The 27,351-nt window shown below is 40.2% G+C and overlaps 1 protein-coding gene across 12 annotated transcripts in view; it reads right to left on the bottom strand.

Annotated features, from left to right (window-relative positions):
- LHFPL2 (LHFPL tetraspan subfamily member 2) overlaps positions 1–27,351 on the bottom strand; it is a 123,840-nt gene that overhangs the window by 96,240 nt on the left and 249 nt on the right. The window lies entirely within an intron of this gene.

Below are 27,351 nucleotides of genomic sequence, written 5' to 3'. Positions count from 1 at the left end.
ACATCAAGAGCTGGCCATTATGGAAGACAGACCTTTATCCTTCTAAGTGATAAAGTAAATTGTGACACTGGAAGAACCTCCTGTCCCAGTCTAGATAAACAAATCATTTTTCAGATAAGATTTCATTTGCATCCTTCTTTGCAAGCAAGAGAACTGGCAAGCTTTTAAGTCTCTTAAGAGGGCAGAGATTTTACCCCCCCCCCCAAAAAAAACAAACCCCAAAACCAACCAAAAACAACAACAACAACAACAAAATCCCACCCTTTTAAGAAGAATTTCCAAGCTTTCAAGAACAGCACCTAGTTATCACAAATTTACCACAAGTTGGTAATATAAATACAATAGTTCTTGTAACAGATGAGATAAAGACACAAGGATTCCTGTAATTCTGGGAGTAACAGGAATCTCTGAAGTCATACTGCCCCAAAAACCAGGCATATTAACAAAAACAGTGGAAGGAACAGCATTCAGTCCAGTAACACACATGCCACGAGCGAACCACTGGCTACAACCCATCAAGGAGCAGCTCAGTGGCACTCTGTTGACTACACCAAGCTTTCTGAAACCTGCCTGCACTAGATCCTGTTGGAAACAGCGAGATGTTTTAGTTCACTGGGTCAGAAGGCATCTTTGAGTTGTGTTCCTTCAAGATGATCAATATCTCAAATAAGAGGGAAAAAACACTCAAGAAAAGGCCATTCTGTATGCCTTTAGCAGAGTCCCACTTCTTTGCTCCTCCCAACTACAACAAGACTTACCTTGCCAGAAAAATATTTATTTTTCCTGGGTACAACCAGCCTCCTTACCAAAAAAAAACCAAACCAAAAACAAAAACCAAACCCGCTCCTTTTCCTCATCAGATGCCAAATTAACCTGATCCATGTCAAACTCCTACTACAGGTGTTGCAGAGAAAATCTGATGGGGCCATAGCTTTAATTAATCCTCATGTGGCCAGTATACTACCTACACACTAAATACAGTGAAGCTCAGTTCTCAGTAAATGCAGGATAAATCCAAAACAGTCTCCAAGATATTCCAGATTTTAAACCCATCCACAAAAGAGATGGTTTTAAATCAAATTAATGCACTTCCAATACATATGTATTTCTGTGTTTGTGCATTTGAGCATCGCAAGCAAAGCTCCATGGACCTTTAGTTAACTGCATCAGTAACTTAAAGTATTTTCAATGTTTTGGGAAAAAAAAAAACAAAACCCAGAAACAAACAAACAAACAAAAAAAACCCAGAAAAAACCCCACAACCCTTCTCTGGCAACAATATGAAATAAAATTAGATCCCACTGTATTTCAGGAAAAGTTCTCTTAAACCTAAGAGTTCAGTCAATAAATATTAGCCCCTTACATCAAGTGTAGCTTATAAATGATCAAGCTCTAACAATCCCCACGCCACTCTAGAGGGTCATATAAAAACTATTGTTTCTTAATTGGCAAAATATTTAACCAGTCTGAATAATCACTTAAAGAGAAGTTAACCCCTTTATTTCATGTGTTTAAACATTAACATTTTCAGTCTGCAGAAAGTATAAGCCAGTTAGCCTTAAAAGACTACTTGCAGCCCATTTCCTTTGATGTGGAAATATATACAATAGCCACTAGTAAATGGCAACATTTACACATTAAGTAACTTTTTTTAAGGTTTACTTTAATTATAACTAGGAACCTGGTGGTCTGAATGCTATTTCTGATTCTTTATGATCCCAGAAACGAATTTAAACCAATTTTCTCAATTAAAGTCTTTAAAATCTTACCTAACAACAACAACAAATAAAACTCTGAAAAATTTACCTGGTGAAACATTTGAAGTCAATTGCTGGATAAATCTCATTGCAGAGAGCAGAGTCTTTTCTTGTATTTCTTCAGGAGAGAATTACCAATTTTAGAAAACAAACCCTTTTTTTTTAAAAATCAATTTCTGACAATCTCTTTGGAAAAACTAACATATATTACCACAGCTCCAAGTAAACATCCTTAAGCAAGCACCAAAAGCAAAAGATACACTAGCCAATAGATTAATTTTACCTTTAATCCTAGCATGTTTAAGAAAACCAAGATTACTTCCCTTTGATGTATGATAAAAAGCAGTCAGGGACAGCGAGCAGTACATCTTCCACTGATTTTTACTGGAGCCATGGGTTTTCAGCTCCTTGGAAATAATCGAGCCTTGAATATGAGGAACGTCTCATGGCGATAAACAAAGGATACATCACATCACATACTTCCAAAATATGTATGTAATTCCATGCAAATACCACGTAATTCCTTTTTTCTGGTGATACTGTGAGTGAAATTTTAAAACACAGCTGGTGATTAGGTGTGTAAAGTTAACACTAAGTTGTTTATGCTGGCACCTAAAACTACAACTGAGAGGAAGTTAGTTTCTGAAATACAAGTCTAACGAGACAACAGGGCAGCCACCAGTCCGCCCACCCCACAGCACTGACAGCTCAGCAGCCAGCTCTTTGTTGGGCTGGAGTTTCTTCCACCAGTGCCAAAACATGGGCGCTCTTCACACGCAGAAGTGTACGAGAAGCCCAACACCTGCCTTCATCACCAGTCACAGACATCAACCCGAAATTCTGATTAAATCATGAGATGGACATGATGCTTTACACTCCCCAGACTCTTCAGACATTTTATGTGGTTCATATACTTAAGAAGTCACCTAAAACCAGTCATGCTCCTAAGCATAGGAACCAGAAACAATAACTCCCCACTCCTGACTACAGGCACCACTCCCGACTGCAGGCACCTGCTAAAAAGACGCACAGAATCAGATTCCCTCAACCATTTTCTCCTTCTTCCTGGCTCTCTTACTCTCAACATGAGTGGGTCAGCTTCAACAAGAGGGGAAAATCCTCCCAACTCCTCTCCCAGGGACAATTCTGTATCCTGGTGGTGAGGACACACCACTCGGAGGTGGTGACCGCACATGGGTCCCCCAGCCTGCAGAGAGATGTGAATACATGTCATCCATTTTCAGTGCAAGCACCCCAACTGGCAGGCAAAGGGAGGTGACGGCACTACCTCTGTAACCAACACCAATATGCTGTGGGACTACAGGGCAGGGCACAGATCTTTTACCTGCATGTCCTGAGGAGCGGATCCCACATTGGTAGAGATGACCAGCACCAACCAGCCAGGTACCTCCGCTCCAAAGGTAGGCAGGAGATGAGCAACACTTTCCATGGGTTAATTCTGCAAGCCTCACTGTTCCTTTGGAGATCTCTGGTTCTCTCTACTGACTTTACAAACATTGCAGGCTCTAAGCTCAGGTAACGTGAATCAGGTGCTGAATTTTTCGGCTCTGCATGGGATTTGTACAGAGTTGCTTTGAAGTTGTACCCAGCATTTTTATGACTTAATATACTGGTATATCAATTTCTGGCAGACTTTTAAAGCAAGCCATTCTGAAAACAAATTTATGGAAGAAAAATGAGTCAAGGGAGAGAAAGAGTCAGTCTCTTTTTACATGCATGACTCATTTTAATTATCATCCTGCAGGCAGATCAGTTAATTGCTAGAAACAACTGATTATTCACTCCTTTTCTTATTAGGTAAAAGTCATTGCACACTCAGACTGAAAGATCATAACGTAAACTAAAAACAGGCCCTGCTTGATATTTCTAGCATTTTGACCTTATTTTGTATTTTTACTCTAATTTCAAACTATTGTTTTTGCAAAATAATGGTAAGTCTACATTGCTCAGGCATGTTTTTCATTTGCTTTTTTAACATCTGAAATAAGTTACATCAGCTAAAACATTGTACTATATATTTTTTAAGCTAAGTATCCTATGTGTCTCTAGAAGTTTATATTTAAATCAATACATTATGAAGGCTTTATTTCACAGCATAACTCAGTACACAGGATTTTCTTCAAAGCACTGTATCAGATCAAGGTTTGTTTTTATTTTACTATACCATAAGGGATCTCAAACAAAGCTAATTTGGCAGGGAAGGGCAAAAAAAGACAAGAATTTTAACTGCTTTTCTGGGTTGGGTGTTTTGTTTTGGGGTTTTTTTTGTGCAACAGCAGAAGTCATGCTGGAAAGAAAAGACATAAAAATCAAATAGATCTTTGGTGACATGGCAAGTGCTCAGCTAATGAGATCATGCCAAAACCAGCACCTATAATAGACTTACAATGGAATGACAATGACAGAAGTTCCAAAAAGGTATATTTCCTTCTGGCCTGAAGGAGTCATGTATTGCAGCTGGGAAGGCACCTTTTTTAAAGACATCAAATACATGTTGGTTTTTCAGTCTGGAAATAAGACATGGCAGGTATAAATAAAGCAGTCCGCCAGCTGCCATGGTTTATTATTGAAGAGTAATATATCTAGAGAAATTATTTGGATTTACAGACTTTCTCAATTACATTCAGGTCTTCAAGAATGTATCATTTCATACAAGAGAAGTCTCCAAAAAAGTGTTCAGGCTTGTGAGGGGGGAAAACTCTAGGCCACAGGTTGCTGTCAAGGTAAGCACTGGCAGGGTCCATCTGGCCAGCTAAACATAGCAATACTGTACTGATGTGTAGGCAACTGCACTGCAGGAGGACTATCCCAAAACAAGCTCACCAGGGTAGAAAGCACACCCAGAGACGCACTGGTGATCCTGAATTACATGAAATCAGTGCTGCAGCTCAGTGAATTTCAATCACTGCTAACTTACTTTTTTTTTTGTCAGGACTTTTTCTAGAGTTCTCAAAGTGCAATACCTTAAGGGACTTCAATGTTCACAGGTACTGAACCTGACATTTGAAAGCCATGGTGTAGTCAGATGGCCTCTATGCAAATACACACAGCTAGAAATATACCTAATGTTCTGACCAGCAACTGAAACGGGTCCTGCACCTGGGTCAGGGCAACCCCCAGTATCAATACAGGCTGGGGGATGAAGGGATTGAGAGCAGCCCTGCGGAGAAGGACTTGGGGGTACTGGTGGATGAAAAGCTGGACATAAGCCGGCAATGTGCGCTCGCAGCCCAGAAAGCCAACCATAGCCTGGGCTGTATCAAAAGAAATATAGCCAGCAGGTCCAGGGAGGTGATTCTGCCCCTCTACTCTGCTCTGGTGAGACCCCACCTGGAGTCCTGCATCCAGCTCTGGAGCCCTCAGCACAGGAAAGACATGGACCTGTTGGAGCGGGTCCAGAGGAGGGCCACAAAAATGATCAGGGGGCTGGAACACGTCTCCTATGAGGAAAGACTGAGAGAGTTGGGGTTGTTTAGTCTGGAGAAGAGAAGGCTGTGGGGAGACCTTATTGCGGCCTTTCAATACTTAAAGGGGGCTTATAAGAAAGATGGGAACAGACTTTTTAGTAGGGCCTGTAGCGATAGGACAAGGGCTAATGGTTTGAAACTAAAAGAGGGTAGATTCAGACCAGATATAAGGAAGAAATTTTTTACGATGAGGATGGTGAAACACCGGAACAGGTTTCCCAGAGAGGTGGTAGATGCCCCATCCCTGGAAACATTCAAGGTCAGGTTGGATGGGGCTCTGAGCAACCTGATCCAGTTGAAGATGTCCCTGCTTGTTGCAGGGGAGTTGGACTAGATGACCTTTAAAGGTCCCTTCCAACCCAAACCATTCCGTGATTCTATGAAATAGATACATACCTTATGGAGCTAGAAAGGAAGGACTGCTATGTTACTCAAGCCATATGACTGCCCTGAAATAATTCAGTGTTGAATTACAGTTATTACAGTTTGTTTTGCGGGGGAGCAATGTAATCTTGATTCTAGAATTGTCCATAACTTTCTTACTGACACCCTAAAACAAATAAATACACTATAGGGCATAGCTCTCAGTCCACTATAGATTTCTCTGGCTCTTCTCTGGTCACAGTCAACATCATCTTTGATTCATGGACATTAGCAGGGTAGTCCAGTAGCAACTGTACCAGTGCCAAATACACAATACAACCTCTACTCCTAGGCAGAGAACCTCAATTTTAATACCCAGGAATCACACTGGTCCTTTTCAAGCATACTGCTATGTTGAGAACTCACGTTGAGCTGATTATCTGCTGTGACCCTCTGTTCAGAGTTGCCACATTTCACACAGGACATGCCCGTGGGAGTTATTAATATTTGCTATCAGGATGACTTTGACTTCAGAATTGCCATTAACTAGACTCAGCTTACCAACCTATCCACATCACTGTCTCTTTCTGTTATTTGTTATTCCACTTATTGCTCTATGTCATTGGTGGGGAAAGGAATGATTTTTCCATCACTGGTGATTCTTAAATTCACACAGAATGCTCTTTTTATGTTGCAGCTCAAACAAGAATTAATTCAGAAGTGTCCTAATGCCTCCAATGCCCAGGAAGTCAGGCTGCCTGACCATAAGGGTCCTTTCAGGCCTTGCAAGCTCCGGTTTTGTGACTCTTCAGAGGCTGGCAGGGGTAATGTGATTTTTGGTTTATGTCACCATAACCTGTCACCATGAAAAGATCAGTGAAGAGCCAGCAACTTATCTGCAAACCCAGCTAAACCATGACAACTTCATATTTACAGTTACATTAGGCACCTGTCATTTAGCCTGGTCAAAGCTGATCCTTTGATTTTGCTTTGTTCTACTTTGTGAACAAAAATGGGTGTTGAAAGGTTAAATACTTGACCTAAGCCTATTACATATTTATCCATCAACTGAACTTGTCACTTCATGTAGAAGATTGTCAAGTTAATTTTATCAGATAAATTTTCCACAAACTCATACCAGTTGGTATCAGTTTTATATACTTCTTCCAGCACCTATTAATTCAATCCTATCATAGACAGCACAATGTCCTACCCTAAAGTATGGCTTTTCCAGCATTTCCATCCAGCCCACCCAGTACCTTTTTCCCGGATGCAGCAGAGTGCAGATGTCAGATAGCACTCACTGCTTGAGGAGCAAAACATTGCTGCCTACCACAACCTGATGCAGAGGGTCAGGCTGAAGCTGCTGGCGATGGGAGCCAGTGACCGTTTCTGGTGTACCACTGCCCACCACCATCAATCTGCTCTTGCCTCCTCAGGCAGCAACAGCAATCCGACTGTTCAAGGTTGACAGCGCAGTCCACCCGCCCATCTGTACATCCAGATGTCTTCCTAACCTCTCCTCCTCAGCAGCCCATAACAAAACCCAGATCCAGCCCACAAGTCTGTGTTGTACAACATTAAGTCATCACATATAATCTAATAAACTAGATACAAAACACTTATGTCATATTCTAGTCTCTGCAACTTCTTCAGAAGTAAAATAAATAAATACATAAATGGGGGGAGAGGTGGTAAGGATGGGGATGTAAATAGCATTAACAGAGCAGAGAGCTCACTGCTCAGCTTTTCCAAATTTTCTGGATGCGCTTTCTTTGGCCCTGGTAATTTTAAAGGATGCTGTTTAACGGCTGGCGTTACTGGACTACAATCTGTTTTGTTATAAACCTGCAAAAAGAGCTACAGTGTCTCTTCCAAATACGGAACAACGCTATCTAATAAAATCCTTGCTAGTTTTACACTCTTATTTACAGTTATACCATTCCTATCAAGTAATGCACCAACTGTAATGCTGCAGTTAGATTTGCTCCTCATAGAATAAACTCAACAGCCCTGAATACAGTGATCAGGACAATCACACCCATGGGGCAGAGTCTTGGGTTCTTTTAAACAAGATTTTTAGGTAGCTCCTCTTCAGTGTCCAAAGATTGAAGTCATCTGTGAGGTGAAACAGGACCAGACTAAGTTCTGAGAACACTGATTATTATCCCACTCTAATAAATTAAAACACAAAGGATTAGTGTAAAAAACAAACTGTTATTTTTGTATATTTGGAACCTAATACAGATATACTGTGTGTCCTAGAAATGAAGAGACATCTAGAGTTTAATAGGTGGCACTGGGAAGGATTCCGAGTTGCGTGTCATGGCGGGCAAAGAGATACTCTGTGAATCTCTTAAAAGTAGAAATCTACTCTACAGCTGCATTCAGCAGCTGGAGGCCAGACTTTGGGACCCAGAGGCCCTCTGGCAATTCTGTGCTCTCAAATAGTTCACAAAGAAAGTGCCTGGATGTTCCTCCAGAATTTTATGACAACTGAAAATGGGCATGGGGCAGTTACTGCTGAAAAAGGGCTTTAACAGTGACTACATCAGCTAGGCTGGATTGGGGGTTTTCATTACATTTCCAGATTACAATTTGCATTTCTGCACATGCAGAACTAATTTCTTCTCATCTATGTGATCCTAAGTATATATATAATGTATAATCTTGATGGATGAAAACCATGCATTTCAATTCATTTCCTCTTACCCTGCATAACACCTCTATAAACTGAAGTCAGATCTCTATTGGCACTACACTATCACTGCCAAATGGGTAGTCTGTCTTTCAACTGTTTTAAGAAAAGTAATTTTCTTTCATTTTAGATCAACAGATTCATATAAACTTAACAAATATATAGCTAAAGGCTGTCTACAGCTATTCCTAGTTATTAAAATTTCCAGCATCAGTTCCTGTTATAATTGATGCTGATATTTTCCCATAAAGTTAGTAAGAGGAGTTTTATAAAGGAATGGAAGATTACGTCTCTTAAATGCCAGTCAGCTTCTGAGACAACTTCAAAAAGACCCCAAACTCTCATCAACATGAACTCAACACTGCGTAATGGCCTTAAAAAGAGAAGCTCCAGACAACAATAATCAGTAATCACTCCTGAAGAGAAAGAGAAGTAGATACAATGCTCATAGCATTATTGAACATACTCTGGTTCCTTTTTTTGTTTTTTAAACCCCCAAATGGAAACGGTGTCCTGTCACACCAACAACTACAGTTCTCCTGAAAGTACCTGAAAGTATATCATAGACAATTCACGGTGTAACTGTTATCTAGGCTTATCATGTTTTAAGAATTGGAATTAGTGTCTTCAATGCTATATTAATTAAATAAATAAATAAATAGATAGATGGAATTAGGTTTTTGCAAGTGATTGAAAATTTATTTTCCAACCCAGTTTTACAGAGGAAAATTCCTATTCACCAAGTACCCAGAAAACCTTACTTCAGCTAGGTCAGTATGATGAATTTCAGCCTCTTCTGAACAAAATGAAACATTTCCCAAGCTGCGTCTAGCAGTTCCTTTCACAACCCTCTGAAGTTGAAAGGCAGGGCAGCTCTGCAAAAACGGTTTCAAGCAACAGACAAAAGATGAGCACTAGCTTTTCCCTTGGTCATTCTGAGATTAAAAGTTGATACAACATATGCAGCACAACTCCCAGCTTCAGTATGGAAGTGGCCATTAACTGTTTTGAGGCTTTTGTGCCCTGTTCGTTTGGTACCGCACGACCACTTCCCTGTACTGGACCCCCTCTCCAAAGCTGCTGATATGCAGTCTCAGAACTTTCTTCTTCTATCAAAGTCAGGCCAACCATTAAAAAAAAAGGATAACACCACTGTGATGTAGCCACAAGAAGTACTGATGTAAACGTGACAATTTCTTGCTCACCAATCACATTCCTAAAGGCATATTTGTATTTCAGGATGGAAAAAGAATAAAATTTCAAGAGTTCTCCATCAGGTATGGGAGATTAATGAGATCTGGATGTCAAAAGCTAAGCAAAAGTGCCACACAACGGGACCATATGCCCAAAGCACATGAATGTACAGCACACACACAAAGACCATATGGAAAACACATTAGCGTACACAGCACATAGGTCAGTATGTGCTTCCTTGATAACAGCAACAATCTCTTAAGTAAATAACATCTCTCTCCTTTCACTATTATCTGCACTCATTTCTTTCTCAAATGCTAGACATAAGCTTTATTAATTGACTAAAGGAATAATAAATACAGGCTCAGAGGAACTGTCAGGGGCAGGAGATAAAATAATTCAAGGTACTAAAGTGAATATGCACTCTTTTGAAGCAAGTATCTTCATTTCAGCTGAAACAAGACAGACAGGCTCCCTTTAACAGGCATGTTTTCAATACAAAAATCAATACTTGAAATTTTATCTAGAAACTGACACCACCCAGCCACGATGGCTCAAATTTCTGCTGCCTTGTTCCTGTCGAACCAAAGGAAACTTCAATTTCGAATCTAATTTTGCATCTTCATCTGTTTATAAGAGGAAAACAAAGATACTATTGGAGCCTGTTTTAGAATTAAACCAAATAAAGTGTTACAAATTTACAGAAATTGTTTTAAACAATCATGTTAAAAAAAAAAATCCCTAGCTATAAATAAAAGACCAACTGATACTGTACATGTTTTACTAATCACACAACAGTATCCCTCAGTCATGTTTCAGAATACTGAGGTTTCTTAAAAGCACTTTTTCTCAATAGCAGCCATGCCAGAATACGGATGGTTGAGGATTTGGTTGCTTCTTTAAAAGTCAACCGATTCAAATCATTCATGCATTTAAAAAGCATAATAAGTCAACAATGCAATGAAAAAATAACTGTAAAAAGGGATAAGCTAATTTTGCCTTTAGGAACTAATTTTGTTAATTTTTTTGTAACATTCATCTTTTTAAAGTATTAACTATAAATGCACAAACTAAAAATAAAAGCAGACAGCATCACAGAAAGCTGTCTAAAATTGTGAAGTATGCAAGTGCCTCATAATTTCAAAATCTGCATTTACCATAGATAATTAATTTAATAAACCACACTTCCTGGCAGTGTGCCACAACCCATCTCTTCAGGAAACACCAGAAGAATGTATGACTATGACGTGGTTGGTCCCTGGGTTATCTGAAAAGTATACTGTGAGCAGTACTTATTAATTCATAAGAGGGGATTTAGTTGTGAGGTTTTGGAAAGGGAATGGAAATAGCTCAGCTGTTTCTCCTGTTGAAAAAAATTTGCATTAACATCTCCCCATTTTTTTAAAGCAGAGGTCATATTTGCTTGTTTTGTTTGATGTAGTTCATTGCCTGTTGGTTACATTTAAAGTTTCCAATGAAAGCTTTTATAAACCACCTCTTCACATCATCACACATGAAAGACCAGGGACTTTTGTACCAGCTGTACCATCCCTATCCAAAATATACAAGTCCCCAGTATTTGTCCATGCTTCTAAGATAAGTGACTTCAAATGAGCTTGATCTAAGAAAAAGGAACTGCATGGCTATGTCTGGTGGATGTTCAATGAAATGGAGCATGCACCCGTTTGGCTACTGCAAGACATACAGCTTCTCAAATATTCAGTCATAAGTGACTATATTTATATAGACTCATACAATCAAAATGTATAAATCCCAGTTAACATAACAGGTACGGTGTGACCTCTGGCTTCATGATCGGCACATGTCCTCCGGTCACATGGCCACACATCCGCAGTGGACAAGTACCCGGTTCTGCTGCCTGGTGGGACTGTGGAGTACTCATGAGTGAGGGAAATGGGGGCAGGATACAGTTTGCAGTTCATCCAGCTCAGTGCCCTCTCTCTGCTTGTGACTAATAGGCCTCAAGAAAGAGAGGAGATGAGAATGACAGGCACAACCACATTATTACAGAAACTGAAAATCATAAAAGGGGAAAAATAATGGAAAACATGTCAGTTTAAATGCCTGAAATGGAAAAGTTTCCCAAAGACAGAGAGTGAAAGGGTTAACTACAAACCTACACATCTAAGTATTGCGGTGACCCTCCAGGTTCTGTATATTAAGGTCAATATTCAACGAATATTTCCATCACAACTTCTAACACAAGTTCAAGAACTAGTGAACTTTAGCACTAATGAAGCTAAAGGTCATTTAAAAACAAAACAAAACAAACCCCATAAACTGTTCTTAGAAACTGGAGATAGGGAACAGACAGTCTGGTCAGTCTAGGTCAATGCAAGACTGCTCATTACAGTGTTGCTTTCTGAACAAAGCATCCTATTTCATTTTATCATATCTGACTAACGCAATTTTTGGTATTTGACAGGAAACAGTTCCAGAGAAAATTATTTCAATACACAAAGTAACACTGACATGCAGCCCACATTTTCTTCATTTCATCCGATTATCACCTTGCTTCTTTGACCTCATTTCACCACTGTTTAACAAAGCCATTAAGAGTAGTTTTGTTTTCCTAATAAATCATCCCACCAACCCTTTGATCCTTTTGACACCTTCTTCTTAATTCCTTTGATTCTGTCAACATCTTTTCATAACAGGTACCTTAAACTGACTGCAATTCAACCAAATATAAATGTACTCCAGAACAGAGGGGCATGTTATAAAACAGGGAAGAAACACTTTTTCTTTCCCCCCTTTATTGGTCCATAGAATATTTTTGCAGACAACTGGAACTGATCTTTTTTCATTACTATCTCAAACTCAGATCTTATGTATTTTCCTATTTCTTTAAATATTAACAGTTTTTAGGTTTCTCAGACCCATTTGCTTTTTAGTTTAAACTGCATAGCTGCATAGTATTAAATAACATTTTTCAAGTTAAAACTCAATATAGTGTTTTTCCTGCTGATATTTAATTTGGCAGGCTTGATGCTGAATGAGGGATGATACTATGATGTCTATCTCTGCTGGTATTTTCTTAACAGATTCCTGTCCTAAGAAATTATGTATTAGTTCTGCACAAGAGTGAATTGTGAGTTCTACAAAATTATTTATGAAATCATGTCAATTATGGTCCAATAATACTCTTTTCACATGTCCAATCAAACAACATTAAGACTCTGTGTGTGTATGCAAGACTCAAAATACATCTCAAAAGTTAACTATGTAACAAGCAATCACATTATTATAAATATTAAATATCATAAACACTGCAAGACACAGCTAATTGCTTTTGTAATATTTTCCAGACAGTGCATGTGTTTAAAAATTTAACTATTCACATATTTAAATAACTATCTACCTTGAACTGGAACTAACCAATGCATAGGCAGTGAATCTTCCAGTTGAGCTGAGCAAGAACATTAGTATACAGACAAATAAGTGAAAGGGAGCCAAAATAATTTCCCTCTAAAGGCAGAAACTCATTTAAGCATATGAAAAAACCATAATCCTTAGGGAAACTAGTTTATCTTCTGTTTCTGAAAGGATATAATAAATAACACACACAACTACAATGTGGGCCACGTCCAGGAAATCTGTGAGGTCTCTTGGACCACACACTCCCTCCAGAAAGTCACACGTAGTAATGGTGAAGCAACTAACGCTCTCAGGGCAATGCTCAGATCACTTACATATGGCTAGAAAAGTAGAGACATTCACCAAATGGTTACCAGCACCTCCAGAACTACTACCATTGCCAGACTGAACACTGGCTATCCCAGTGGCATTTGAGGATGCAGGAATAGCTACAGGCCTCTGCACGGGCTTGCACCCCCAAATAATTCAAAAGTGACAGGAGAAACAAATTCATTTTTAGACAAAGTCTTCTGTTGACCACTTCATTTATTTTTTTAAACTTCAAGATGCAAAAGCTTTCAGAACTGTAGAGCTCTCTGAGCCACAGTCAGCAACCACAGCAGTGGGCACAGATCGTCTTGTACCAGCCTACAAGTTACAAACATCCAAACCTCCAGGCAAATGGAAGGGGAAAACCAACTACTTCCCGATCATGTTAAATTACAGGAGAAGGAATACAAAATTTTTCATTCAACAGTTGCTTCTCCTCCAGCTGGCTGACAGGTAAAGAATGTCCGCCCTTTTTAAAAACCAAACATATCCTATCTTCAAAACAAGATAGATTAACTAGGAGCCATTCAAAAATTTGGCTCTCAGCAAAGCCATAATCCAGGGGGAGGGACCAACTATTGAATCATTTATTCCACTGTGAGAGCATGCAAACTTCATAGAAAAAAGGAAACAAAAGGAAAAAAAAAGATCAGGCTCCTGCTGCATAGATAGGTTTAGGCTGACTATAGCCGTATATAGTAAGTCTACCCTTTAAATCGTTATCTCAGTCAAAAAAGACACACACAGAAAAAACCCCAAACCTAAAATAAAGTATGCATGGAAAAATTAAGATTCAAAGCTTAAAATGTGGATCAGCCTCTACTCATTGAAGAAAATGCTGAGCAGCAATTTTCATTCCTCTCTTGGTTCATAAACAAAGACTATTACTACATTATTCAACCATTAATGGAGTTAACAGCATGCGCATGCTAAAACGCAAGAAACATTTAATTTGAACTAGTTAAATCCAGGATCAAATAATTTAGAGTTATATGCAAAAGCAGAGTGGTACTGTACAGCAAAGAAACTTCAGGAAGTTGCCAGTTACAGAACAGCAGACAGAACCGGTGGGTGGACATATTTATTATTTTTTAAACAGGACACTAGTTTCACTGCAAGACCAGCAGACAGACTATTTCTATCATCTGGTAATGAGATACACACAGATTAAGAGGTACGCTGTTTGCTTCTCACAAGCAAAACAGAGATGTCCATGGTGATCAGAAGACAACAGAGCGCTCCCTGCCCTGAGCAAGGAAGCTCACAGAAAGCTGCTGGGGAGAAAGGAGAGAGCTGTGGGCTTTTCCCGGAGGAGCCCAGATTTTGGAGGCCATCTGTTGAGCCCTTGCACCCACCCTTGCACTGTCACTTAGACCTTCTGCCTGCTCCTCTCTTTATGAGGACAATGCCCTGCGCACAGAACCCTTCTAGACATCTGTGGATATGAAGCCAGTGCTTATTTGTTACTATTTCATGTAATGTTTTTAGCTATTCTTATCAATTATAGTTCCTTTAGAAAAAACAAACACTTGACTGTACCTGCTTCCTCTCTGAATAAGGAGATACATAATGATGTTTTGAGCTTCTGAGGCTTTGCAGGAAACCACGGGAAACTAATGTTAAAAACAAAACACTGCTTCCTAAAAAAGGAACAGGAAATAAGCTTTGTATTTTTGAGAATTTGACTGAGGAGGGGCACATAATGGTCCAAGTCAGCCCACAAAAAATAATATTGGATAATTTTGTTTCCCAGAAAATTGCAAACTGCTTCACTATGCTACTCAGTGGGGCTATAATTGCCTATTTATCATTTATCAGACCGGCATTTTCCTGAAATGGGCTGTAATGTCTGAGGACCTTAGAGATAACGTGGAGTATATTACGTGTGTTTGCAAAGATGGCTACACATATATTGCTCCCCACAGCTGATGAATGGTGCCTCGGCCCAGACAGACAGACACAGGTCTGATGCACTGGATTTTAACTAACCTGTGCTTATAAATAACCTTTCACATTATCAGATACAGAAAAACACAAATGACTAATGACAGCATTGATTTTGATCAGTCTTTTTCTTTGTTCAGGCTTTCCAATAGAGGAAAGTATATTGGAAACAGACATACTTGTTTTCCAAATTAACTGGCTTGTCTGATGCAAATCTGAACTCTTCATCCTCACTGAAAAAAAAAAAATTGTACTCAATAACATAATGTATTCTACTTAGTCACAAGACCAAGCATGAATGGGAAGTGAAGCAATAAACATCAATGCCTGCAAATGTAGACTGTCCCTTGGCAGAGAACTCTATGGCCATAGATAAGGATTCAGAATGAAAAACTTCAAATGGAAGATTTGTTAATTGGTTATTAAACTATTTTTTATGACGTTAGAACTTCTTGTGCATTTGAGACAATTTCTGACATGTTTAGGATTTGTATAATATAGAATGAAGAATAGTGTCTGACAACTGTGACAGATATGTCTTACTATTATTATTACCACGCTCAAAATTTTAACCAGGATTACTGCAGGAGGAAAGGACAGCAGTAAAGACGTCTTTGGATTATCATTTAATTGATGATCTCCCTTCCATAATCTAATCTGCAAAAAGAGTGTTTAACGGTTTTCTCCTAAAAAGTATCGTCTGGTTACATAAAAACTTAGAAGAAGAATCACTATCATAGGTACTACGTCTGAGGTCAATGATCAATCGATTGATTGATTGATAGCTAGATACAAGGCCATTTTTCTTTTCTTTCTTTTGTAGTATAACTCAATAGCAAAAGGCTAAATGGAGAAAAAACATTAAAAATATTTTCTTTGGAATGTTTTCACAGATTGTATCTAAAGTATGAGCCCCTCAGATGTATTCCCTGATTCTCTGGCAAAGAACCTTGCACTATTCTTCAGCTAAAAGGCAGACTGTTAAGATATCTAAACAGTAGCTTCATGTTACCTGACATACTTCTCAGTATAATCAGTTAATTACATGGCCAAACCTTCCCCTGTCCATACAGGAGAGGTATTTTAGTCCAACAGAAGAGCTGGGTGACTTTCCTGTCTAAACAGAAAACTTATCTTCCTTTAACAATTCCAAAATACCCAGCTGTGATGCTGTTGACTATGACTAATTGCATTTGGCACAGCTTTAATAAACCTTCAGAGAAGACAACTGTATTTGCTATATGCAAATACATCATCAGTTCAAATATTTGCAGGTATCAGATGATGATATCTGAACATGAGAATAATTCTGGGTTTTCCTACAGTTTATTGTTAAGGTAGTTACAAAACAACTCTGTTGTAGTAACATTAATTAACATTCACTCAGTGTGCAGCGATCAAAGTAGCTACTATATACGAATACCCCAACAATAACAAAACAGCACTCACAGTTATTTACAACAAACTTCAAAAGCCTCACCTACGCAAACCGAAACATTGCCATTCCTTCCCCACCTCCAAAGCCACATATTTCAATAAAGCCCACTTTGGTATGTGAAGTAAACTGTACGGCATTTCAGTATGATCAACCTACTTCAGTAGCAGACATGGGAACAGACTACAAAGGCTCAGGAAGGAACTTCCTAATACCTGAATGCTCCTTGCCTCTTTAACCCAGCCTCCACTGCAGAAGCACAGGACAACCTAGGAACTCAACCACCGGTAACATGGAACAGTCTAATGGCTGGTACAAAAAAATCCCTCTATGGCAGTATAATCACTGCACAGGCTTTCCACCTCCAGGCAAAGTTACTTTCCCCCATGCCTCAGACCACAGAGAAAAGGAGGATAAAATTGTTTATTTGGTATTACAAGAATAGAAGAAACATTTAGGTGGTAAGACATGAAGAAGCCTGCAGATACAGTTTGGAGTGAAAGGCATTGTTAATTTAACCCCCCTAGCCACTTTAGAAAACCCAGTGAAAGTGTGTTAAATATATTAATACATGACAGAAAAGTAAAGAATGCATGTGCAACACATGGCTGTATCTTCATTAATGCCAGATTACCATCTGGTACACTACCATCTGGTACGATCACCACGCAACACACATTTACCTCTGAGCAGGTGCGGACACAATCACATTTCTGTCAAGTTTGCCAGAGCGCAGGATGCTGCATTCATGCTGACTTCATGACAGCTGAAGGACAACAATACCTGGTCTGGCATTGTCAGAATCGTAGAGAGATTAACAATATCTGACAGAGCAGAAAACTTAATACTGTAAGGTTAACATTAAAATTTGGGCTGATGACGTATGTTTACATGAGATGTTTGCATCATGTGGTTATGGGTTTTTGATCTGCTGGTGAGTGCTCTGAAGATGTACCATTGAATCAACAATCTAAATCAATCCAGTAAATCAGTGTCTGTAGAATAATAAGTAACACAGCATCCTCCTCCCTCTATACCACTCTGTCACCATCAGAGATCGAAGAACTTTCCGTCTTTTCTCTAACTCTGCAGAGAATCTCACATATTTTGTGTTCATGTCAGCAGTTAAAAATGTATCTATAGAGGAAGGGAGAAGGGCAGAGAAACGAAAAACGTCCATATGAAATACAATTTCACACACGTGTCAGAGAAAATAAATCAGAAAAAACAAGTTAGGATTACCGACATACTGCTTAGATTGCCTAACGAGACAATATGCATTATCTCATCTGGCAGTTTAGCATGACTGAAATGAAACATAATTTGTAGTTTACACCAACTGGCAGAAGACAGACAAATGTTCATGGTAATTTTTGTGTTTTGTTAAAAATGTACTTCTGTCTTAAACTGTAAGGAAAATGAATAGGAAGGCTTTTGTTCTACAGAGTACAAGATCTGCAGATGCTACCCTGAGCTGCTAACTCACAGAAAAATGAGTCTTGAGTTTTTACAATTTAAAAAGACAAATCTGAAATTATGCCAGGTCAAATCTTCTACCCAGTACCCCTGTTTCCAAGAGCAGCCAAAAGCAGATGTCTGGGGAAGAGGATAAGAATAGTGTAAGCGTTTAGTCATACTTTCCCCAAATACTCTCCAGTCTCCAATAATTTGCAGCTCAGGGAGTTTCAAAGCCAGAGGTCATGCTTATGTATTTAATACTCCCCTACAGGCTTTTTCTTCCATTCATTTTGTCCAATCTTCCTTTGAATCGGTGTAAGTTTTCAGTACCCATGACATCCTGTGGAGTTACACAACTTAATGATATGTGCATGAAACAAAACTGCTCTTTTTGCTGCTCCGAACCCAACACCTGCTAGTTTCACTTCCATACCCATTAGTTCTTGTACTGGGAGAGACAATGAACAACTGATCCCTATCATCCTCACCATGCCATTCATGTTTTTATAAAACTATCATCACATCCCCAGTTGTCTCTTCTCCTCACCAACTTAACTGTTCTTTGTGTGGAAGGTGTTAGGAGTCTCTGATTGTCCTTGCAGTGAACAGAAAAAGCAAAACATGCACTTAGTCTTTCTACTATGGCCTTACCTTCCCTGAACGTTCTTTTTATTCCCACAGACTCTCTGTAGCAGACTTCCTGCTCCTCGACTTATTCCTCAAATTCTTTTCTAACTTGCCTTCTTATGAACATTTAATTCTGTCAGAGTCTGACCTGCTTTCCTCTTTCACACACAACTTGTACTTTAACTACAGCTACTACCCCTGAAAGTGCATTTTTCAATGGGCTTTGAATATACAATGAACTAGTATTCATATTACACAAACAGACAAGGATGGAGGCCAACAGTTTCTTGTGAAAATATTTACCTCCATCACATGTAAATTAATGGAAAGACTTGAGGAGAAAGGAGGTTTCCCTCTGAAAAGGAGGTTTCCCTCTGAGCATTAGCATCAGCATGAATTGCTTTCCCCAGTCCACAGGGCTACCAGGAGTCTGGTGAATTTTTCTTTCCACAGATCTTCAATACACATGGCTCATTTAAATCACCTGCACTACATGGAAAATATTTTGTCCTAAAATTTTCTCTCTCCTCTACATTTCTTTCCCTGAAACAGATCATTACAAGCAGAAAAAAGAGACTTAGTTAAAAATTTCTTCCCTTTTTTTAGGTAAGATTTCCAAAGAATATTTGTTTCAGTATTTTCAGGATCTGTATGATGTGATAAAGTAAGCTATTCTATTACCAGTCAATGTTAATCTAGAAAAGGTAGCCTGTTTATTGGAGGAAAAGATGAGAATTCAAAATGACGAACTGGAGGAATGACCTGAAAAAAGTGTGTCATCTTCAGTAAGAACATGTACAAGATGCTACAGTTAGGCAGAAATAACCAGCTATAAAATGATCGGCGAGAACAATGTCTTAGAACATGTGTCCTTAGATGACAATCTGGTGGATCACAGCCTGACCATGCAAAAGAGTCACAGTTCTGCAAAAAAGACACACATCCTGTCAGTAAGTATGAAGAGGATCCCATTCCATTTCATTCAACATCATTAAAATCTCAAGTGGAATACAGTCTTAACTTGGAGAGAACAAAATAGATGTGAAGTAATGGAAGATAACCCCAAAAAAAGCATAAAAAATAACTGCTGTACAGAAAACAGCACCTATGAGGTCAAAGAATTGAGCTTAAAGAAATAGCAGGCTATGATAGTTAAGAAGAAACATAATAAAACACATTGTAAGAAGAAAAACAATTATTTGCTTTGTCCAAGACAGATGGAGGATGAGCAGTTATGGTGTTAAATTGCAACAAGAAAGGTGTGAATTGGATAACATGAAAAGAAAATTTTCTCATGGTACGATGATGTAAGGGAGACTGTTGAGTTCCTTAGAATAAGTCATAGATGATGGATATGGATGATCCTAACCTGAGGCAGATGAATGGACTAGATGAATTCATAAGGCCTCTTCCAGTCCTTTATAATCTTTTCCTTGGGACCTCAGGCAGAATCTCTTCTTTTCAGTGACTTAAAAAAAACCCCAAAACAAAAAAGGCGGGGGGGGCGGGGGGGGAGGGTTACAGGGCTGCCTTGGAAAAAATGAGGTTACAAACAACCTGCTCACACATAAACTATTCATTCAGACCCTTTCCCTGCCCAACTCCAAGAAGCCTGTGGAAAGAAAGGAAGACTAGCAGCCAAGAGCTGGAGGAATTGTGCTGAAAGCGTGGACTTCTATTCTCTGACCTTCCCCAGGCATTCTTTAAATGTGGCTTGGAAGGAGATACATAGTATGCAGAGTACAGTGCATATGTGCATGTGCAACACTCCTGATGCACCCCGAAAGCAACAGATTGCACATCTACTGTGCAATACAAGCGATGTGCAACAGAAAAACTAGGTAAACTCTGCTGGTATGGGCTCGTCAAGCGCCAATGAATTAGAACATTCCTAAGGCTCTGTTTAAGACTGGACTTTCACTCTTTCACATTAACATGCCCCATTCTTGCCCTGAGCAAGCTCAAGAAAGGCTGGATATTTCTGTACTCCAAATTTGGCTGCGATGAAAGGCAAGCTCTAATTCAAGCTGTCAGGGCTGTCATGGAATGTGGTCTGGGTCACTTAGATATAAAGATTGGTTGAAGGTAATTACACTGATTTTATGCAGTCATGATCATGACTAATGACTGAATAAACATGTATGCGCAACACAAGCCTCATGCACATTTCTGCAAACTGGATACCTCTGCTAAATTATCTAGCATCTCAGCAAAGCAATCAGCTGGGCAGTCTGTGGAAAATCTTGCACGCCAGCTATCATGTACTATGTCTATTAGTAGCTTAAAGAAAACCTAAAACAGAGAGAAAAAATGAGATCTTTGCTAACTCTTGAAAGGTAAACCATACTAGAGCAACACTGTCTTGAGAAAAATCAATGCAGAGAGAGAGAGGAGACATAACACTGCATGAAACTTTCTATTGAGCATAAAACTATAATTTCATTATCATGCCAAACTTGGCCCACCACTTAATGTTGAACTCGTAAGTTAAAACTCTTTTCTAAAAGCACAGAAACAAATACACAAATATGACTGAATTTAAAATTAACATATGTGCAACTAATCTCAACATGTAAAAACCATAAAAGAATACATTACCATATTTAGACTAGAACTTACATTTGAAATTTTCTTGTAAGCTTTAAATTATTCAGACTTGCTTGTGCAGAATGATGCTCAGATTTTATCAGGTGTCTGTTCTGAAATAGTTAAAATTGCTAAAATTGTCATGATGATCACGTATACTTACTGCCTTATTTTGTGAAAGGAGTTCCACAGAAGGCTGAGAGCTACAGTATTTGCATGAGATACCTGCCACTGTTTTTATTACAAGCACAATTCAATATGTACTATTCATCAGTGCTAAATAGTTGTGCAGAAAGATGCTGCCATTCTTTGCACACAAAGAACTCTCTCAAGAAATTCTGTACAAATCTTGCTTTAGTAAACTCCAGACATCTGACAAATTATACTCTTATCTGTAGCACCTTCTCCTTTACAGGTACTTTACGGAGGAACAGTAACTACATTTACAGCACTGCATATATATCATTTATTTAACATTTCAGGGAAAAAAAACAACTACCTCTATATATGAAAATATTTTTTGTTACAGCTATTCCTCCATGAAATTACTGTTTGCACAGGACATATCAAAGCAATATGCACATGCTAAGAGACAGAACAAGAGTATATAACCATTAAAATAAAGCTTCTCTCAAATGCATTTGCCAGCATATAAAACCAGCGCAGTATCACCACTACACACTTTAGTGATGAGGTCAGGTTTTGACAAATTAAAGTTCAATGAAAACTCTGAAAACCCTGTTTACAATGATCCGAGATGTAAGCCTTGCAAGCTACAATTCACTGACCTATGTAAACTGATTTGGCTTTCAGATAATCTCCCGGTGAATACTATTGCAAAATCTATAAACACAGATGGCACCAGCTGGCACCCTATCTGCAATCTCAATAGAAGATCAAATACAGAGACTGAATTTATCCTCCCACATCACAGGTGATTCTTTCCAAACACATTTAAGGGATTATGCCTGGAAGCTTAACGAAGAAAAGTTCTGTCACAGCTACCCCAAGTCTCAGCCACCCTGAGAAGCCGCACTGCTTGCATGAAGCTGGTTTAAAAACTGTATAGCTTTTAATAAACCGATGCAACATTCAGTTCAGACCAGGCCCAGGTTATAATTGCTACAATTATCATGTTGACGATTTCTGTTAGCAGTAAACTTAAAAGATTTTTTTTCTAAAGCACCGTAACAGAAGAACCTACTTGGGATCAAAAAGAATCCTGCAAGATGAAAAGGCCAAAAACCTACAGTCAAACTTTAAAATAAATATCAATTGTACTATTAAAGCCTATTATACGATTTTATCTACAAAACTTACTGTTATACATCTGGAACAGAGTGACAGCATTAATACTGGTTTTGGTGAATTGTCATAAATGATGCATGAGAATACATACAATGTATGCAATGTCAGGTGTTAGCAAACATGAAGGTCAATTAGTGAACTCTAAAGCTAATTCCAACACAAGACATTTTCACTGGTAAGATGTTAGATACCTTGTATAAAACATGAATCTAACAATACGTCCACAGTGTTTAAGATAACACAGACAGTATTAAGACAAAGTAATTTGAAATTGAGCATTGACACCCATGACAAAGGAGGCTGTACAGGCTGCTTCAGCAATATTGCTTCATTAATCCTTTCTGAACAACAGAAGCTGTATAAAGGTGAAAATGAAAAGATCTGAAAATCAGCTTAAAGTAAGGCTTCCTTGTGCATTTGGGTTCATTTATTATAGTCCTCTCACTGGCTGCAACACAATATGATGCTTTCTCCAAGACATGTTTTCCCTCTTTTTATAGTATTTCATCTCCATGGTTTATCATTTAGTTTCCATGCTTTCACCATGGGCCTCAAAGAAACCTTCAACCAACAACATTTAAACCAACATAAATAAGAAATGTTTTAAGGAACAAATATCACTGCAGCACTCTGCTCATGCAGCTATTATACACTCTGGAATCCTCCTCTCACTTCTAACTTTACCATACAGCTCCAAGCTGAGAAAGATAGTATGATAATGAGGACCAGAAGACAAAGAAAACTGGAGAAATTAATCTTTAGCAACGGACCGTGATTTTTTTATTAATTACATATACTGAATCAGAAACTGTATCCTATTGATTGTGTGAACAGCACAATAGCCTCTAAATATCTTCTGCTGTGATTTATTTGTGCTCAGTCATGGAAAAGATAATTGCCCAACTGCTACATGTATTCCCTGAGTTCAGAATTTCAGATATATTCCTGATCCACTCACGTAGATCGGACACATTTGCAGTCATTTGCTTGCTTTTGCATCAAATTTATAATTTATTTATTTTTTCATTGTGCATTTTGTTTTCTTCAGAATTACCTTCCACAAAATTATCTTCTAGGAAAATACTTCTAGGAAAACTGATTATTCTCTGATTAACTGGTGTTGAAATGCTTATCTGTGGTTTATGTCTGACCTCCTGAGGTCTAAACATAGGGAGAAACAAAGGCAATTAAAAAATTTTAAGATCTCAGATCAGCAGTAAAATATTTTCTAAAATGCATTAACTACTTTCAATAATACAACATGAAAATTACTCAAACTATTTGCTTTACTTAGAAGACTGTTTAAAAATAAAATAATAGAACTGTTGTTTCCACAGCTTTCAGAGTATCTCACCATACCTCCACAGCAGTTTTGAAAGACAAGTGATAACAACACTAGTTTTTTATCTGGGCTTTACAAAGGCCCTACATTCAGCTTAATTCCAGTTCCTCTGTATGTAGGGTGATGATTTTGGAAGAACACACCCTGTTAGTTCCACATTCCAGGGCAGATTTTAGGCACCACAACCTGGGAGAATCCTGTCAATTTTTGTGAAAGCTGGAAAACCAGAAGGGAGAAATAATCTAAGCAAAAGTCTTTGGCATCATTTTAACAGACTTGTCAGCTATGATCACATCAGCAATTGTCTCTGCATCAAAGAAAGGGCTCTGAGAGCCAGTAACACCTTCCAGCCACTCACCACCTCTGCCCTTGTTCCCAAGTGAGTTCAAAATGTTGACACCCCAAATTATTTATCCCCTAGGCAGAAAGCAGAGAAATGGGAATTGTTGTGGGGGAAGGGAGGCACTGAAAACAGAGAGGAAAGCAGCACATGGGAAGACACAGAAAGCCCCTGTTCATGGGGAAGGAAGGAATGGGGACACAAAGTGGCTTCTCATTGAGAGAGTGGCCAAAAGCCACCAGGAGTTCAGAAGTCGATCTTTGCTCTCCTCCCCGCAGGCTGGATGGTGCCAAGGGTCAAACAACAAGAGGAGCCATGTGTGCTTGTGCCTGTGCATGAACGCACATGTGTGCATAGGAAGCGAGGACAGTTAGGGGCGGCAGAGCAGCCATCCTCGCCCCTGCTCCCAGCTTCACCAAACAGCTCCGAGACTGGTGCATGGCGAGGGGGAAGCCCAGCTGCTTTGGTGGGGGCTATTCCTACAGGAAGAGACTTTTTCCTTTTCCTCTTGTAACAAGTTGGCTTTAAGATACTGAGGGTGAAATTCCTAGAAACTGGCTGCTGCCTACAGTGGATAAGCAGGAATCTTATATCAGCTAGGGGCTGCCATCCTGTGTTCAACATGTCTCCTCGTCGCAACCACCGCTTCTCTTTTACTGGAGAGCCCTCCAACTGGTACTGAATGTCTAACAAGGGAGAAGCTTCTGGAAATACAAATTTTTATTAATAATAATTGTGTTCTTCACATCACTCAAAAAAATAATGAATCCTCCTTTTCATGTGATTATTATTTAAACACTAATGTCTACGCCGTACACAAAACAAAACATTGGGTTCCTGCCTAGTGCCAGCTATAGGGTCACCTGCAGCCCAACCAGGTTCTGCTGACACAATAGCATATAGCACTTAATATGTCATTGTCCTACTGTATTACAGAATACCACAAGCAATTTTCACAGCTACAAGCTAAAACATGAAAAGGGATCATGGCAATTACTGGCTTCCTTTCAGTCTTTGCCGGCACTATTCCTGATCCAAACTTACCAGCCCAGCACAATCAGAGTGACTTAGAAGTCACATGGAAGAATATGCTTTAATTATATAGGATAAAAAAAGCACTATAACATTCTTATACAGAAATGCCACATCCAGTCCCAGTGATTTATACTCTTAAAAGCAGATGACACACTACTGTTACTTGCCTGATGTGCGGGTACATCATCACGCAAGCATTTCCCAGAATGCTTAATAAAAACAGATGATTAACTGAAAAAAGATAAAGTGGGCAATTTCCTAAGTACTGATTAAACACACTCCATGACCCAGACAGAGAAAACTTGTGAAGAAAGCAGCGATATGATTAAAGCTGGAGTGGCTGCAACTAGCATATGCAATGAAAATAAAGGAAAGGTCCCACGAAACTGTGTCTGAGAGAAAACCCTCTCATTAACAACTGTCCTAACAGAGCAGACTGACTGTCTGTCTATATCCTGCATCTAACAATGGGTGGACATGGAGAAAATACTCAAGAAAGTGACAGAGATTAATTGGGATTGTATTTTTGTAGCATACTTTATTCAGAAAAATAAATTGGAACATTGATTTTAGTGTCACTGACACCTTCTAATACGCCCCTCTTTATGCACAGCGTATGTTTAGGCCTCGATGAGTTACAGCTCTGTAAGGCTTCTGTGACCAAAGCAAACTCCCTCTAAACAACAGAGCTCCTTGCAGGTGTGAGCTTGCGCAGCCAGAACCCACTGCAGGACTGGGACCAAGCAGACATTTTCATTAAGGCATCTGTAATGGTGCCTAGGAATGTTTCCTTAAAAAAGCCAAACCTTTTAATTAACATATATAATATTTTCTTCTAGATGAGGTCAGGTAGAGCTTTTTAATTGTTTTCAGTTATTCCTAATAGCACACACTCGCAGCGTCTCATCTGCTTACTTCTGGCTTGGTATAAACTTACTGCAATGGAGCAACCCAGCCGCTCTGCCACCAGGTATTGGTAGAGCACACACTTGTCCGGACACAGCACTGCCAGCCCACCTTCTTTTACTTGACGTTGCTCCACTGTACCCGCAACTTCTGAATTATGGGATTCAACCTCAGCGGTGTGCTACCGATTTCCTTTGAAGCGACACCTAAACTACCAACAAACTTCCACTGGTAACCTGTGCCATCTACTTCTTGCCCTTCCCTGAAGGGCCCTAAAAAACAAAATACCCTCACCCCCCCCTCAAAAACCGAGCCCAGAAAGGCAAGGCGAAGGAAGAACACGTCGGAGATGGGAAGGCGCCAAGGTGAGCTTTGAACCCTCTCTGCCCCAGGCAGCTCGCTGAGGAGACGAGCGGCCCCGCCCGTCTCCCCACAGGAAAGGCCGCAGGTGCCGCGGCCGGTGGGTGCAGGCCTGGCTGGGGGCAGCCCGGCTCCCGCTCCGACTCATCGCGCTCCCTGTCCCGCACGAAGCCGCCAGGAGTCCCCCCCTGGCGGGCGGCGTCCCCGCCGTTCCGCCCGCCGCCCCCGCTGTTCCGCCCGCTACCGGCCCCCCCCCCTGCCCCCCCCACCCGCCCCGCTCCTTACGGTGCTTCCCGCAGAAGCGGGTCAGGAGGGAGCGCGGGAGCCCCGACCGCCCTCCCCGCGGCGACCGACACCCTGACGGCAACGTCGACCGCTGGGTGCTGCGTACGTGTGCGGGCGGCACTCGCTCCCAGCGCCGCCGACCCTCGCCCAGTGCCGGGCGGCGGGAGCCGCGTCCCGCCGGGGCTGGCTGCTTGGCGGCACCTCCGCGCTAGCGGGAAAGGAGGCGGGAGGGAGGCAGCCCGGCAGCTCTGGGCGCCCCGCCGCCAGCCGGGTCACGCCCTGGTTCTCTGCTGCCCGCGGGGAAGGGGCGAGCGGGTGCCCTCCCGCCCCGCCGCTTCGCCGGCGGACGCAGGGCGGCTCTGGCCGGCGCCACAGCTCCGTCCCCCGCCGTTACCTCCGCGCGGTGCCCCGTACCCCCGCGACAGTTTCCCGGCCCGTCCTGCGGCTACAGCCCCGGCCCGAAGGGAGCTGCAGCCCGGCCGCCGCATGGGCAATGAATGGAAACGCGCCCAGCGGT

The sequence above is a fragment of the Ciconia boyciana genome, chromosome 4 (genome assembly GCF_034638445.1).
Source record: "Ciconia boyciana chromosome 4, ASM3463844v1, whole genome shotgun sequence".
Classification (NCBI taxonomy): domain Eukaryota; kingdom Metazoa; phylum Chordata; class Aves; order Ciconiiformes; family Ciconiidae; genus Ciconia; species Ciconia boyciana.
This window is presented reverse-complemented; position numbering and strand designations above follow the sequence as displayed.